At 38.3% G+C, this 15035-nt stretch overlaps 1 protein-coding gene across 2 annotated transcripts in view; it reads right to left on the bottom strand.

The window, feature by feature from the left end:
- The window catches only part of DPP6 (dipeptidyl-peptidase 6), a 588928-nt gene that overhangs the window by 339841 nt on the left and 234052 nt on the right, over positions 1-15035 (bottom strand). The window lies entirely within an intron of this gene.

Here is a 15035-nt window from a genome sequence, read left to right as displayed (position 1 = left end):
CCAGGATGGTCTCGATCTCCTGACCTCGTGATCCGCCCGTCTCGGCCTCCCAAAGTGCTGGGATTACAGGCTTGAGCCACCGCGCCCGGCCAGGCTATCTTTTATAACTTCAGAATTTCCAATTTTGATTAACAAGTTCTCTCTTTTTATGAAACCAAATTACAGACTTTTAAAAACATTTAAGCCTCTAATTCAATTGGAACTTAATTTTGTATATTTGTACAATGAGACTTACATTACGTCTTTGTAGATGAAGAGTTAGGTATGCCAGCACTGTGTTCTGAGTGTGTCACCCTACCCTGGTGTTTCTCATGTCAAATACTCATTTACATTGGTAGCTTCTTTCAAATTCTCTAGTTTTTCACCACTCTCTTTGCTATTCCTATACAAAGTTTGATGGCTTTAAGCTTGGACTATGGATTCAGAAAGCCTGTGATTCATATCCTGTTTATACCATTCACTATGAGAGATGTTGAAATTTTCTCAATTTTTTGTGTCTCTGTATAGTTAATATTTATACCTACCTCATACTTGATACACAAATTTAATAAAGTAATTACAATACCTGGTACATAATAAGTACTCAAAGTGTTAGCTATTATTGTTGTTGAGTTGAATATAATGTCATTCTTATGTGTTTTCACTTCTGGTAAAAGAGTATACATTACTATGCATTTTGAAATGCTTTCATGGCTACACAAAGGTGTTTATTCTTATATATGACAATCAAGATCATTTTGCAAAATGTTTAACACTAAAGTTGTTTCAGAGTTCTAATTAGGGTTGTATTAAAGTTTGATATCAATTTTCAAATAATTAACATTTTAAATATTGTTTTCTTATTTAATATTATATCATTTCTTTAATGTTTTCAAATTTTTAACAAGATCTTATAGTTTGCTTTTGCTTTATTCGGTCTTCTGGAGTTCATGTCAGATTTATTTTATGTCTTTTTATATTTTTGTTCTTTTTATGAATGGAATATTTTCTCCATTTTCACTTCAAGGTATTTCTATTGGTGAAGAGAAAAGTTATTGATTTCATATGTATTTAGCCATATTAAGATATATTCTTATTAGTTTTTAAAAAACTAATGTATTTTAGGTTTTTCAGAAATAAAATTCTATTATGAGGAAAAAAGACTTCTTTTTTTTCTTTTATTTTCTAGTTCTTATTTCAATCATATGGTTTGGTTGCACTTTCTTCAAGAACATATTAAATATTACTGGTGATGGTGAGTATTCTTGCCTGATACCTGACTATAATTGAAATGGTTTTATTGTTTGTCATTTAAATGGTTTTCACTGACGGTTGGGTTTTGGTAAACAAACTTTAGCATATTTAAGCAATTATTTATTCTTACATTAGCAAGGATTTTTATTAGGAGCTGTTGATAAACTTTATGAGATCTCTTTTTCAGCATCTAGTGACTTAATTGTAAGGATTTTTCTATCATTTTGTAGTTCTAATACATTTTGTTGATTGATTTCCTGATATTTAAATGCTGTTGTAATAATTAAACCTTACTTTAGCATATTATGATTTTGGTACATAGCTGAACTCCACTTGTTAATATTTTGCTTATAACTTTTATACTTACTAAAGAGATGGGTGTATACAGTATTTCACATTTTGCATTACCTGGGGCTACCAGTTATATCAATAACACAATTTTTAATAACATTATGCTGACTTTAAAAATACTGGTCTACATGTATGATTATCCCATTTATATCAAATTCTAGGCATGTTTCTGAGGAGATACATATCTAAAGGATTGGTTTGTTTTTCCTGTAGTAGATAAATACGTATGTGATAATAAATGCAGAAAAGAAAAGGTGGCTGTTAGCGGAAGACAGAGATATAAAATGATAATACCCCTAATTTGTCAAGTAATAGAAGGGAAATGAATGGTAGAAAGCATAAATATACCCAGAGGCTTTTTTGAATACAACCTCCAAATGAAACACATAATAAAAAAAAACCTTAAATATACAAGATGAATAATGATCAACAAAAGACAAATACTGCAAAGATTGTTACAGGAGAATGCTATGTGCAACTCTGTGGGTGCACACATCAAATGTAACATAAATAGATGATCATATTCTCCCTTCCTGGTCAATGAGAAAGACAGAACACTTGGGCCTGGCGATAATGTTAATGATAGTGGCCACAGACTGCCTCTGGGCCGTGAATTCACCCAAGAATAATTTAATTTTGAATCAGACAGACTCAGGTGCTGCTCCCAGCACTGCATTTACTGAGTCAGAGAAAACCTGAAAACAGAGATGCTACAGAGCAGAGTAGAAAGATGATTAAATATCCACATTGAAAAAGTGTCCAGATGGTTTACAGCTCAGTTCTGTCTAACCTTGAAACAGATCATTCCCCAGGACAGCTGTGTCAGCAATTATTTTTTTTTTGCATTAGGCTAAACTGACTCAATGTTTTGCATCTCCAGTCTTTGTTTTAGGACACCTGTAGCGGCTTCCGGGAGCAATCAGGTGATACGTAATGATGGACTCACAGACATGAACACAGTGTTTGAAGCGGTGGCATCCTTCTCAGTAATGGAATGATGGCCTCAGCCTCATCTTACAACTGCAGCAACCCAGGCTACAGCTCGATCCTGTATGCAGTCTAGAAATAATCTAGTTTGGAATTAGACAAAGCTGAGCTCAGCTCTCAGGACTATCAGTTATCAGCTGAGTGACTTAGAAAAAGGTTTTTTAACTGCTTTTTTTCTGAGCTTTAAAATAATAATAAAGTACTGAAGCTTACAGAGTTCCTAAGGATTTCGGTTAAATAAGATAATGAAAGTAGAGTGTTTAGGATTCTTTAGTCACACGGTAAACACTCAAAGTATCAACTATTAGTTAATGAACTCTACATATACCTTGTAGTAGCTTACTCCTCAAAGTGGCTTTGGTTTTCTGCTTCACAATCTGTCACTCTTCCCACTTCAGTTCTGAGTTTGACATCTCCCCACCCAAGAGCAAGGCTCGAAAAACCCCAGACAACATAGAATATTGTTTAATCTCATCTGCCTGTACACAAAAGGAAGTCAAGTGTTATCACTTCTACTCCTGTGGTGTAACCAACTTTACAGAACTTTAAACCAACTTCTCCTCTGTGTCTTCAAAGCCATTGCCTTAATTTAAAACCTCCATCACATTCACCTGGACTTGAAGCAGCCACTGTCAATGTTTTGTTTACAATCTTTACCTTCTCTAAACCTCTTTTTTTATTGGTTACAGTTATTTTCCTAAAGCACACTGGCTTGGTCCGGCTCAAAAATTCTAACCCACCTGGGAGAAGGTCTTGTGCTGCATGGTGACATCTTGTCCCTGAGTAAAGAATCTCACCATGAGTTCCCCAAATTGTTGATGTGGCTGATTAATGTATGACCTACTGACCTTGAAAAAATGCTGATTGGTTTCTGAATCAAGAAGTTTTACGAATTTTCTTGCACACATACAGACATTTCAGCCTGCATGTTGCAATTGGTAGCCAATGGTTGTAAGCCCTGCATCATACCCTGCAAGGAAAAGGACAATTCAGATATGAGGAGTCCCCTCCCTTCTCTTCAGCGTTCTTACAAAAGCCTTTCAGCTTGTAACAGACTCTGGAACACTCGCAGCTTTGTTGGTGTCTCTTCCTGGGCTGATCCTCACATTTGGCTTCCAATACACCTTTTCTCAAATTATTTCTGCCTCAACAGCCTTAATTTCTGTCAGCATTATGGTGTAGCCAGTAGGCTTTGGAGTGACCTCCCTGGACCATGCAGCACAGCTTCCAACCTTCACGCAGATCCTGGCAACAAACCCGTTGTGAGCTCGGATGCCGCTGCTGGGCGCTACAGATGAGTTCTTCCTGAAACCAACAAACTTCCCGTCTTGGTCCAAGTCGTGAGTTTTTTGAAGCTGGCTTTCTCCTTGGCTAGAAAATACAACGTCTTTCTCAGAACGAGTGTCCTCGTTACAAATTCAAGGTGAGGGTTTTTGCTGAATTTTAGGGCAGGGTAAAATAGCTCTGTGAATTTTTCCCTGGAGGTCTGGGGTGAAAGCACTTTTCCTTAGTGATGGCATGAGGGGCACTTTGGCTCCACTGCATAGCTGGGCTCACCCAAAATAATCACAATGGAAAGGAGGTCTTCTGAGACTGAGAGTGCACTGCCTCTAATCAATACCAGCTGGTTTTATGCAAAATACTTTTGGTCCTTTTACCAGCAAGGGCTTAGATAAGTGGATCCACCTAACCTGGCATGGTCATAAACAGCAACGTCCAAAATGGGGATCTTTTGAAATGCCTAAAATGATTTACTTGGGCACACAATTGGAAAAAACTGGATTTAGAATCAGACAAATTGAATGGAAGACTTACTTCTAACAGCACCTAGAAGCTTCTATAAGAAATTTTGAAAGAAAAAATCGTCTCCATTCAAGAGGTAAACAAAAGGATATTCGCAACTATTACTGCACTGAAAAAGACTTCAGAGACTTGGTCCCTTTTACCTCCAACTGCTCCTCATTCCTCGTCCGTCTCTGCTTGTTCTGTCAGCTCCTGTACATTTCTTAGGCAGAGATTTTTGGAATTTCACAATGCACACATTTCCTTCTCTCTCAAAAGAGGGAAATGTATGAATTTGGAACAAAAGGAGCAAATGGAAGGACTACAGTATGAGAATGAAATTACTGAGATTATAAAAATACAGATCCAACAAGATTTTTTTCTAAACTGAAACTAATGAATGACACCAATTGATTTATTGCAAGCTTTGCCAGACCATTTATGATCCTGATCTTCCACTGGCATTGGTAAAATAGATTCAGCCACTCGTATTAAAATGGAATGCTTAATTGAACAATTAATAATCTAAAAGGAAAAGATAGATAAATGTTTAGAAAAGTTAGGCCCTCAGGTCTAATAAGTCAGAATCTTGAGCTCAGAGCAATCCTGTATGTGTCTAGCACAAAAATTTTGCTTTTTCTGCTACAAAGGCTGAAAGGAAAAAGCGCCACCCCCCCACCAAAAAAAGAGAGAAACTGCTAAAAATTTTTTCCTACCTGCATTTGCTAATCAAACAAGACCAGCAAACACAAGATAGACCTGTTACTATTTCAAGACTACTTGGAGATTTTGTCTTTATTATGCAATTTGGTCAGTTTTTAGGTAAAATGTAAACACTGAAAATTTAACTCATTTGAAACTTATAAAAAATGGTAAAAGAAGTTTTTAAAAATCAAACTTACGTGGAAACTGCTTTACCCAAACTTTTGGTCCACAGCTTTCATTACCCACAGGGGCAAAAAAAGTTTAGCCATATGAATAGTCCCAATTTTGTCAGAAACGTAATTTGGATCCAGCTGTCTTTTATCAATTAGTGAGTTTGTGTGGTGAAACCCTGTCTCTACTAAAAATACAAAAAATTAGCTGGGCGTGGTGGTGCATGCCTGTAATCCCAGCTACTCAGGAGGCTGAGGCCGGCGAATTGCTGGAACCTGGGAGGCGGAGGTTGCAGTGAGCTGAGATCGCACCATTGCACTCCAGTTTGGGCAGCAAGGGCAAAACTTCATCTCAAAAAAAAAAAAAAAAAAAAAAGAAATAAAATTCTAAAATGAAAGCTGTAAAATCTTTATTTGTGTTTGTGTATATTTAGATGTGTTTACACGTATTTAGATGCATTATTTGTTGTGTCTACCTGGTACCAAATCAACATAAATAAATGAGCACTCATAAATTAGTAAACACAAATATTTCCCAAGTTCACATGACTTAAGTTAATCTTTATCTTTAACAAACAAGCTGGTTTTTAAATTATTGATAAAATAAAAGTAGAAATGTCTTCAAGATTGTCAGCACTCCCTTTTGTCTCATTATACTTGGAAGACATTTTTATATTTGTCTCTGCTAGATATTTTTAAATGTCAGGGTTTGGCACAAAGGTTATAAAACTACAAGCCCAGCCAAAACCATAATGATTTTTGTGTAATTTTTTGATAGGTAAGACTAGTTTAATCTTGTTGGTTAAATGAAAACAGCTGTATCTTCTGAGTTATTAGCAAAATACCCATATGTTTAACCTAAACTCCTTCCTTAAATGAGCATCTGATATTCGCAGGCCATAAAAATGGTAACAAGGAAGTAACTTGAAATAATGACTAACTTTGTCCAATATCTCAATTTTCATAAGCAATCCAGGTAAACTGTTAAAAATAAATAAATTAGGTAAATATAAATGGGATAAACTTTTACAAATAATTTTAATGTAATTTTCAATCTTTATGTTCAATTTAAATACTACTCATTAAATCTTTATTTCCAAATAAAATAAGAAAACTATACCATAGCAAAACATATTTCTAAAAATTATAGAGGAGCTATTTGTATTTGAAAACAATCAGGTAAAGTATACTTTTGTGAATAAAATTGAAACATTTTCCTTTCTCTGTACCTGAATTCTCCAGAATTTGTAAACTATGCCTTGACAGCTAAGGCCAAAATAATGATCATCCAGAGACTGGAGGTTGATTCATTACTCAGGAGAATGGCAGGTAACCTCATGTCATGATCTACTCCATGTTGCTAGCAACCTGGCCCACATGCAATGACAAGGTTTGTTCTCCCCACTCAGGGACATGACTTCTTGGGAATGAGCCTTCCCAGAGACAAGGAAGGAGAGGATGTCTACCCTTCTAACCTAAGTGGAGACTGATCATCAGTGCTTCCAAGGTTAGATTTTTTTTTTAATCAAAAGTGAGAAATGATACCCCTACAGGTCACATTAGGCAAACTTCCAAGTTAAGTCACTGGAGGAAGAAGTCTTGTGTGTCATCTTGTTGCTAAGTAAACAATCTTACTGTGGGCTCTTCAAATTGTCGACGTCCTGTGTGATTTACTGACATTGAAAAGGATGCTGATTTGCCTCTGAATCATGAAGTTTTACTGATTGTCTTGCATGTAGGCATCTTAGCCTGTGTGTTGCAATCCATCTTCAGTGATTGTAATCTCTTTATTGTACCCCTTCATGATAAAGGACAACTCTGATACGAGGTGTCCCCTTCTCCTAAACTTTCTGAAAGCCTTCCAGCTTGTAACAGATTCTGGAACATGTCCAACTTTGTTGGTGTGTTTCCCCAGATCGATTCTCACATGTGGCTTCCAATAAACCTTTATTACATTATTTCTGCTTCAGTTGCTTTAATTTTGGTTGATACCTTTCCATGTGCTACAGACTAAAGACTACACACAATAGAAGCTTCCTGAAGACCTCTCTCCATCTTTTCCCTAGACCTTCCAGCCACAACTTTTCAAGCCCCTCCCAAAACAACCTACTAACCACACTGTCTACCCCTGAAATGTGGATTTATCCATTCTTTTCATTTTGCCTATTATGCCATTTCTGACTTTTCTCCCATATTCAAGGACTGCTGAAATGTTCCTTCTGCAAGCCTCTATCTAGAGTTCATAGCAATCCTCCTGTTGATCTTTCTTACCTTGTTCTCATTGGATTAATACCTCTGTTGCAAATATATTATGTTGAAACAACTACTTCTTTTATATGCAGGCTGAAAGCTACATAAGAGTAGAAATCTGTGTTTTATTAATCACTGTATCCATCCACCACCTTGTCTAGTCAGGGCCTTGCCCAGAGAAGGCCTTCCCTGACTGTCACATGGCAGAGTATACGTGTGATGGAGGAGTGATGGTACAGCACCCTCAGCCTGCAGGGAACAGTAGCTCTGGGGCCAGAAAGATTAAACCACTACTGTACTTATTTTCAGATTTCTTTTTTAAGATGGAGTCTCACTCTGTCACCCAGGCTGGAGTGCAGTGGCACCATCTTGGCTCACTGCAACCTCCGCCTCCCGGGTTCAAGCGATTCTTCTGCCTCAGCCCCCAGAGTAGCTGGGACTACAGGCGCCCACCACCAGGCCCGGCCAATTTTTGTATTTTTGGTAAAGACGTTGTGTCACCATATTGGCCAGGCTGGTCTCGAGCTCCTGACCTTGTGATCCGCCCACCTTGACCTCTCAAAGTGCTGGGATTATAGGCATGAGCCACTGCACCTGGCCTCTTTTCAGATCTTTTAAAGACATAAATGTAAATACTCATCTACTGTACTTATTTATTATTTTATTTTATTTTGAGATGGAGTTTCTCTCTGTTGTCCAGGTTGGAGTGCAGTGGTGTGATCTCGGCTCACTGCGGCCTCCACCTCCCAGGTTCAAGCAATTCTCCTGCCTCAGCCTCCTGAGTAGCTGGGATTACAGGTATGTGCCACCACGCCTGGGTAATTTTTGTATTTTTAGTAGAGATGGGGTTTCACCATGTTGGCCAGGCTGGTCTTGAACTCCTGACCTCAAGTGATCTGCCCGCCTCGGCCTCCCAAAGTGCTGGGATTACAGGTGTGAACCACCGTGCTCGGCCTCATCCACTTCAGAAAGTAAAATCATAGTATATGCAGTAAACGTTAGAATAAGTAAGTAAACGGTACTTGTTTTCTGTTCTATCTTGTATTAAGAGAAGTAGAAAAAGAAAAGGCAGGAGAGAGAAAAGTAGGACGAGAAAGAGAAAAGGAAAAAAGAAAAAGACGAGAGGGAGAGAGAGACCATGTGAGACACCGGAGAAAAATGAAATAATGACCTAAGGGGACAAAGACGATCCAGGGAATTGTACAGACAGAAACGAATACAGATGATCCTGAGACAGTTTGTGCTACGATTTCTCACAACGGGCAATGTTCTTGCAGAAGACATTGAGTTTTTATGCCACCCTTTTGTTCCTGAACTACAAGGGGTTTTGAACTCGGAGGTCAGTCTGGTTAGAAGTCAGCGAGTGTGGGTCACTGCAGGGCTGGTCAGCCCCTGTCCTGTCTGAGGGGCCAGCTGCCTCCTAGCTCCAGCCAAATTTTGCTCTCTGGGAGCAAATGAGGATCTTGCTGCTGCCAGATCTTTGTATTTTTCAAGAGAGGCCAGAAATCTGGGTTTTAGTTTGTAAAAACCACTCTGTGGGCCAAACAAAACATGTCAGCGGGCATCGCGAGCTGCCAGTTTATGCCCTCGCAACCGTACACAAAAACACGGCTGTTTCCCCTCACGGTTTTCACTGACGTGCTGAGTAAAATCCAGCCTCAGATTAGAGATGGCCCACGGGCCATTGCTGGACAAGTTAAGTTGCAGCCACCATCGTGGTTGTCAGCGGTCAGTGAACTCAGGACAACAGGAGCTGAAACCGAGGCCAAGCCCACTTCCCCGGGGCCAGCCTGTTCCTAGCTGAGATGACACCTGTCAGAGCATCCTGTGCTTCCTGTTCGACAGTGCACCGGGCTCTGTGCACAACAGAAAAGAGAAAGAGACAAGAAAGGGGCTTCTTTTTCCTTCCAAATTTACCCTGTTTCAGGGCTGAGAGGACTAGAGCATAAAGCACTTGACAGACATTAAATGACATAGAATAAAGTGAGAATTATTGATGCAAGGGTCAAGTATCCAGTGGAGTTTATTTGAAGAAGTAAAAAGAAAGTAGTCTCGCGTTCTAATCTCAACCACATTCTGGAGTTCCTCTGGTAGCACAAACAGACCTATTATTTGTTCTTCTTATTTTGGAATGATTCTAATAATACTTGCCTATTTATGTCTCTATCTGGGAAGAGTCAGAATTAATTAATTTTTAGAGACAGAGATAAAAATTCAAATTCTACATCTATGATTATATAAAATCAAGAGGGATATAACTTAGAGAAAATACATTTCATTTAGATGTTAATTTAGTCATTAAAATAAGCAATTAAAACAAATAAATTAGTAATTAAAACAAGACATAAAAATGGAGAAAGCCTGACATAACCATAACAACAGAATGCTTTTTCTTTTAAATAATCGACTTATTTTCCCCTTCAAGAATTTCCAGGAACTGTCTACAGCTCTTACATATTCATTGTGAGAAGGCAGTCTGCTGTTTTTTGAAAGATGAAGCCAAACTTTTTAAATCCTGATTAAAATTATTGAATAAATGGCATTGAAATGGCAATTACGGAAATCACCGCACTAGAAAATAATACACAAAATTTCACCACCCAACAAGATTAAGTATTTTCATAGTTCAGTATTCACATTCTAGCCTTTCAATATATATAGTTGTTAAACTAGTATATTGTATTATTTTTAAAATTTAATATATCATAAAATTTTTTGTATCACTACATACCCTTCATACCTATTACTTTAATTAATACATCATATTTTATCTTTTTTTTAAAAAGTTATCTCATTTTCCTAGTTTCAAGTGTTTTCACTATTGTATTAACAAGTAATGCTGCAACTTTGTACATTTTAGATTATTATGAAGCATTCCCCGGAGCAAATAAAAATGCATCAATATTGTTACTGATCCTGAAATGTATTGCCAAGTTGCTTTCCAAACACCTGGCAGAATTTAAGTGATACAATGAATGACTATATAAATCTTAACGCTTCTTGTCACTGCTAGCATTATGAATAAAAAGGGCCTAAACAGTATGAGTGACACAGCTCAATACAGTGATTCATTCTGATCTGGTGCATTCGGTCCACAGCACTATCAATGGAAGTGAAGCCAGAGAACTGTTCTTAGAAATTCCTAGTTTCCTCATTTCATAAAAGAAGAGTTTGAAAGACACAATCTCTAAAGCCTATTTCAGCTTTAAATATCTAAATCTTAAGCACTGGTGAAACACTTCATCCTTCTGATAATTTTTGCTCTATTATGTTTTAAAAGAATTGGAGAGATGGTGTCAAATTTTCATAAGAATTAAGTCCCCAATAAATGTATTTAATTAAATTCAGCAAAATGTATTAAGGCTATTTTAAGTGTATTTCTACTGGAAAAGAAGGAAGGAAGGAAGGAAGGAAGGAAGGAAGGAGGAAGGAAGGAAGGAAGGAAGGAAGGAAGGAAGGAAGGAAGGAAGGAAGGAGAAAAGGAGGGAGGGGGGGAAAGCAAAAAGAAGTCAGTGTCCTGCTTAGAAGAGAAAAATTCATGAGAACTTTAAGAACCAGGCAACCATTGGCCAAACATCCAAAGATTCAATTTTGGACCATGAGATGTATTTGTGATGGTTCATTTTTTTAGGAAAAACAAAACAAGATACATGATAGAACAAAGGCCATTTTATAAGATGTGCTAACTTGTTGAAAAGAGTCTTATAAGGAGCATAAAAAATAAAATAACATTGACAACTAAAATTGTTTTTAAAAGAGTAAAGTATAATGTCCTGGAATTTCTGTGACATCAAACACATAATTCAAGTAAAAGTGAGCTTAGGTTTGATTGTTTTTTGATGTTTAGAATTCTGAGAGTGCCTCTTGCTGTAATTACCACCTCTGGATGCCTCTGCCTCCCTCTGGATGCAGGCTACACCCAGCTTCATGACGGATCGACCTCAAAACTAAAGTGGCATGGATTCCACTGCCTGCTGCTGCTGCCTGGACCCACACAGCCACCCACATGCGGCAGCATCCTTGTCATGCTCCTCTGGACTTGGTCATCCTCTGTATCTTCCTTCACAGAACCACCCCACTCCTCCTGCCTGGGCCTTGAGCCTGACCCAGGCTCTCTGGTCTAGCCTAACGCTCTGGAATCCACATGTGGCATATACCCACGTTCCAGCTGTTACATCTGTACTTCAGTCCTATTACACTCCTGAGGGATAAGACTGGACATTCAGACCTTGTGCAACTGGCTGGGGTCCTGTCGTTCCTGAGCAGAGCACAAGGCCAATGCCGGGAGATAGATCTGAAGCTCAAAGTCATAACCCTAGCAGAGGACAATGCCAAGGCTGGAAGGTAGATCTCAAGTTCAAAATCATGACCCTAGTGCTGAGTGCCCCTCCACACCTCTCACTCACATGGATGTTTCTGGAAAACTGCTCAACTCTATTGATTTGTTACTCTAGAGCAGTCATTCATAAAACACATAGCAATGGAGCACCTACTATGTGCAGGTCATGGTGCTGAGCATTATGTGGGAGACAAAATTAAATCCCAAACAGAACCTGCTCCAGTGAGCTTAGAACTGGGCAGCAGTCTGTATAGCTGAGGAGAGCTACTTCAGAGATGATGTGCTTGTGCTTTGGGGACAACTGTACTTTTATTTGATTCATTTTCTGTAGAAATGTAGACAAACACTTCAAAAATTTTCAAAAGAGGAAATGGATCAAGACATTTTGATAAATGTTTTCTAAAACTCAATTCTTGGCTACCATCAAATATGATATGCTATCAAATAATAAGGATCAGGAAATAGCCTACTATATGTATATACATACATATATATACATACATATATATATATAACAAAAGAATGCCCCCAAATTATGAACCATAATATAATCATCATAGAATTTTAAATGTATACACATACAGAAACTTTATTTTTGAGATGGAGTCTCACTCTGTTGCCCAGGCTGGCGTGCAATAGAACAATCTCGACTCACTGCAACCTCCAACTCTCAGGTTCAAATGATTCTCTTGCCACAGCTTCCCAAGTAGCTGGGATTACAGGCATGCTCCACCATGCCCGGCTAACTTTTTAATTTTTAGTAGAGATAGGGTTTCACCACATTGGCCACACTGGTCTCGAACTCCTGACTTCAAGTGATCCACCCACCTCGGCCTCCCAAAGTGCTGGAATTACAGGCATGAACCACCGCACCTGGCCTGAACTCAACAATATAAAGTGTTTGTGGTATTGTGAAATATTTCATGATTTCTACCATTTAGAAGCACAATAAAGGATGATTGAATTAGTACATTTAGTCAAAAGAAATTGTTTGGGGGAAGGCAAGGTGAAATACCTCCATGTAAATACAGAACTTAGCACAAGTTCTGAATTTGCTTAATCACCAGTGATCTTAAAAGATTTCCTGCTGGATTGACATAATGTTTGCAGTGATTTGCAGGCCCTTCCATCCACTTGTCCCATGTAAGAGCCAATCACAGTAAGCACAGGAGCAAAGAAGAAGCTGGAGGCAAACAGGCTTTGGTACCTTGCAGTGACCAGTTATGACGAGGGTCTGTTTTTACTGGGTAGGGAAAGAGAATGAGGTTATTAGAGGTTAAGGTTGTAGAGAATATTTTAAAATTCTGCTGACCACATAATTTACCAATTCCTTTCAATTTCTCAACTTGTTTAAGGCTGTTCTATAGACCAACTTAAAAATTACAGTTGGTCTCAGATTGCTTTTTATCATTTATACAAGCTCACAGCTTCTGGAATTCAAATGAGAAGAAAACACCTGATCAGTCACCAGGAAGGGAAGAGAACAGAATAGGGAAGAGCAACTGCTCCCCATTCCCAGTCCAACGTCCTCCTTTGGGCTGTGGACGATCCTCCAAGCTCTGGCCCCTGTGGAACACCAGGCTTTACTTTCTCAGTGCTTGCTCATGAAAACACACAGAGCATACACATATTCCATTGCTGGATCTCACAGAGTACCCACGTTCTGGGCTGGTAGAAGAAATCAGCTTTAATTTGGAGATAGAGCAATTGAGGCATGATAATTTTAAATGACTAAGTGGCTCTGTGGAAATTAAATCCAGATTAAATTAAATTAGAATGCAGAATGCTAAATGACATGTTTTTTGTTTTCTTTGAGTCTGTTGACAGGAGCATGTAAATGTAGCTTTGAGAAAGGAATAATGAACCCATCAGGCTGTACACATTTGGTGTTTAATAAATGTTTATGAAATGGATGGAAAAATGACATTTTAAGGGGAAAAAAAAAGGATTGCATTACATAGAATAAGCCAGCGAATTTGTGAGATGAGGACTTTACCCATGGTGGTTTCTGAAGTCACCTTATTAAAGGGGACTTGGCTAAAATAACTTCAGTTAAAATATATGATCTGTCACAAGCTATTGATTTTAGAACAAGCAGGCGGCTCACATTCATGTATTTCATTGCTAAGTGCTGCTGTTTTGTACAACACTCTGCCTTGACTAAACTGACATCCTCGCAGGAAATAATAACATTCTGACATTAAAATGCACTCACGCTCAGCAACAGTCTGATCATTTTATCCTCTCTATTAATATTAGAAAACCATTTCTGCAACGTTAGTATTTCTAAGTGAGTTGAATCAGGCTCTCTTAAGGGAATAATTCTACCAAAGATGATTTTTTTAAGGCAAAAATGCAGGCACATGCATTTGTCCTAGGTCCTACTTTGCAGAATACTATTTCATTCAATAAAGTGATGGTTTTTGGAACTACACCATCATCCAACAGCGCGAGGCCTTCCTTACGCCTGCAGTCTATGTTAAGGGCAGCATCCATCTAATATTAAATCTCAGCAAACCTTTTAATAAAAGGTATCTTTATGCAAAAGAAAAGAAACGACAGTATTTAACTAGCAAGTTACATGTTCTTTAGGAGGGAGAAGAAGGCAGCACAGCATTTCTGTGGGTCTGGGGATGGGGTGGGGTAAAGCTGAAGCCATCCTTCCTTCTCCCTGGGATGCAGGCTTCTGGGACCCCGCCCGAATGCTCCCTCAGCCATCAGTGAGCTGCGAGACTCGAAAGCTCATGCTCTAAGTCTGGGCTCAGTATCCTTATCTGTAAAACCAGGGAACCGATTTTTTTTTTTTTTACAAGCTTCTGTAATCCCAGATTATAGGATTCTAGGATTTCCATGTTTCAGATTCATACCAGAGCCCTGTTATGATCGCTCTAACTCAGGATTCACAGCCTGTTTCAATTCTTGGTTTTTAACATAGATTTAACCTTAGTTCCATCCTTTGATTTCCCCAGTGTCTCAAACAAGAAAAGAATCAACTGCTTAGAGTTGGAGATTTATTTATTCTAATAAGAGTCTGAACATTTTGTAAACAAACAAAATGTTAATTCTCTTTAAATTGATTTTGGTATATAACTTCTGTCAATGTTTCTAATACATATCTTTAACCACACATGAACATCAAATCTTAATGCCATTTACATCTTTGGGGTCAGATACAGTGGCTCAGGCCTGTAATCCTGGCACTTTGGGAGGCCAAGACA

Source organism: Colobus angolensis, unplaced genomic scaffold (genome assembly GCF_000951035.1).
Source record: "Colobus angolensis palliatus isolate OR3802 unplaced genomic scaffold, Cang.pa_1.0 Scaffold2, whole genome shotgun sequence".
In the NCBI taxonomy this organism is placed as follows: domain Eukaryota; kingdom Metazoa; phylum Chordata; class Mammalia; order Primates; family Cercopithecidae; genus Colobus; species Colobus angolensis.
The sequence above is the reverse complement of the archived record's forward strand: the minus strand, read 5'-3'. Positions and strand labels throughout refer to the sequence as shown.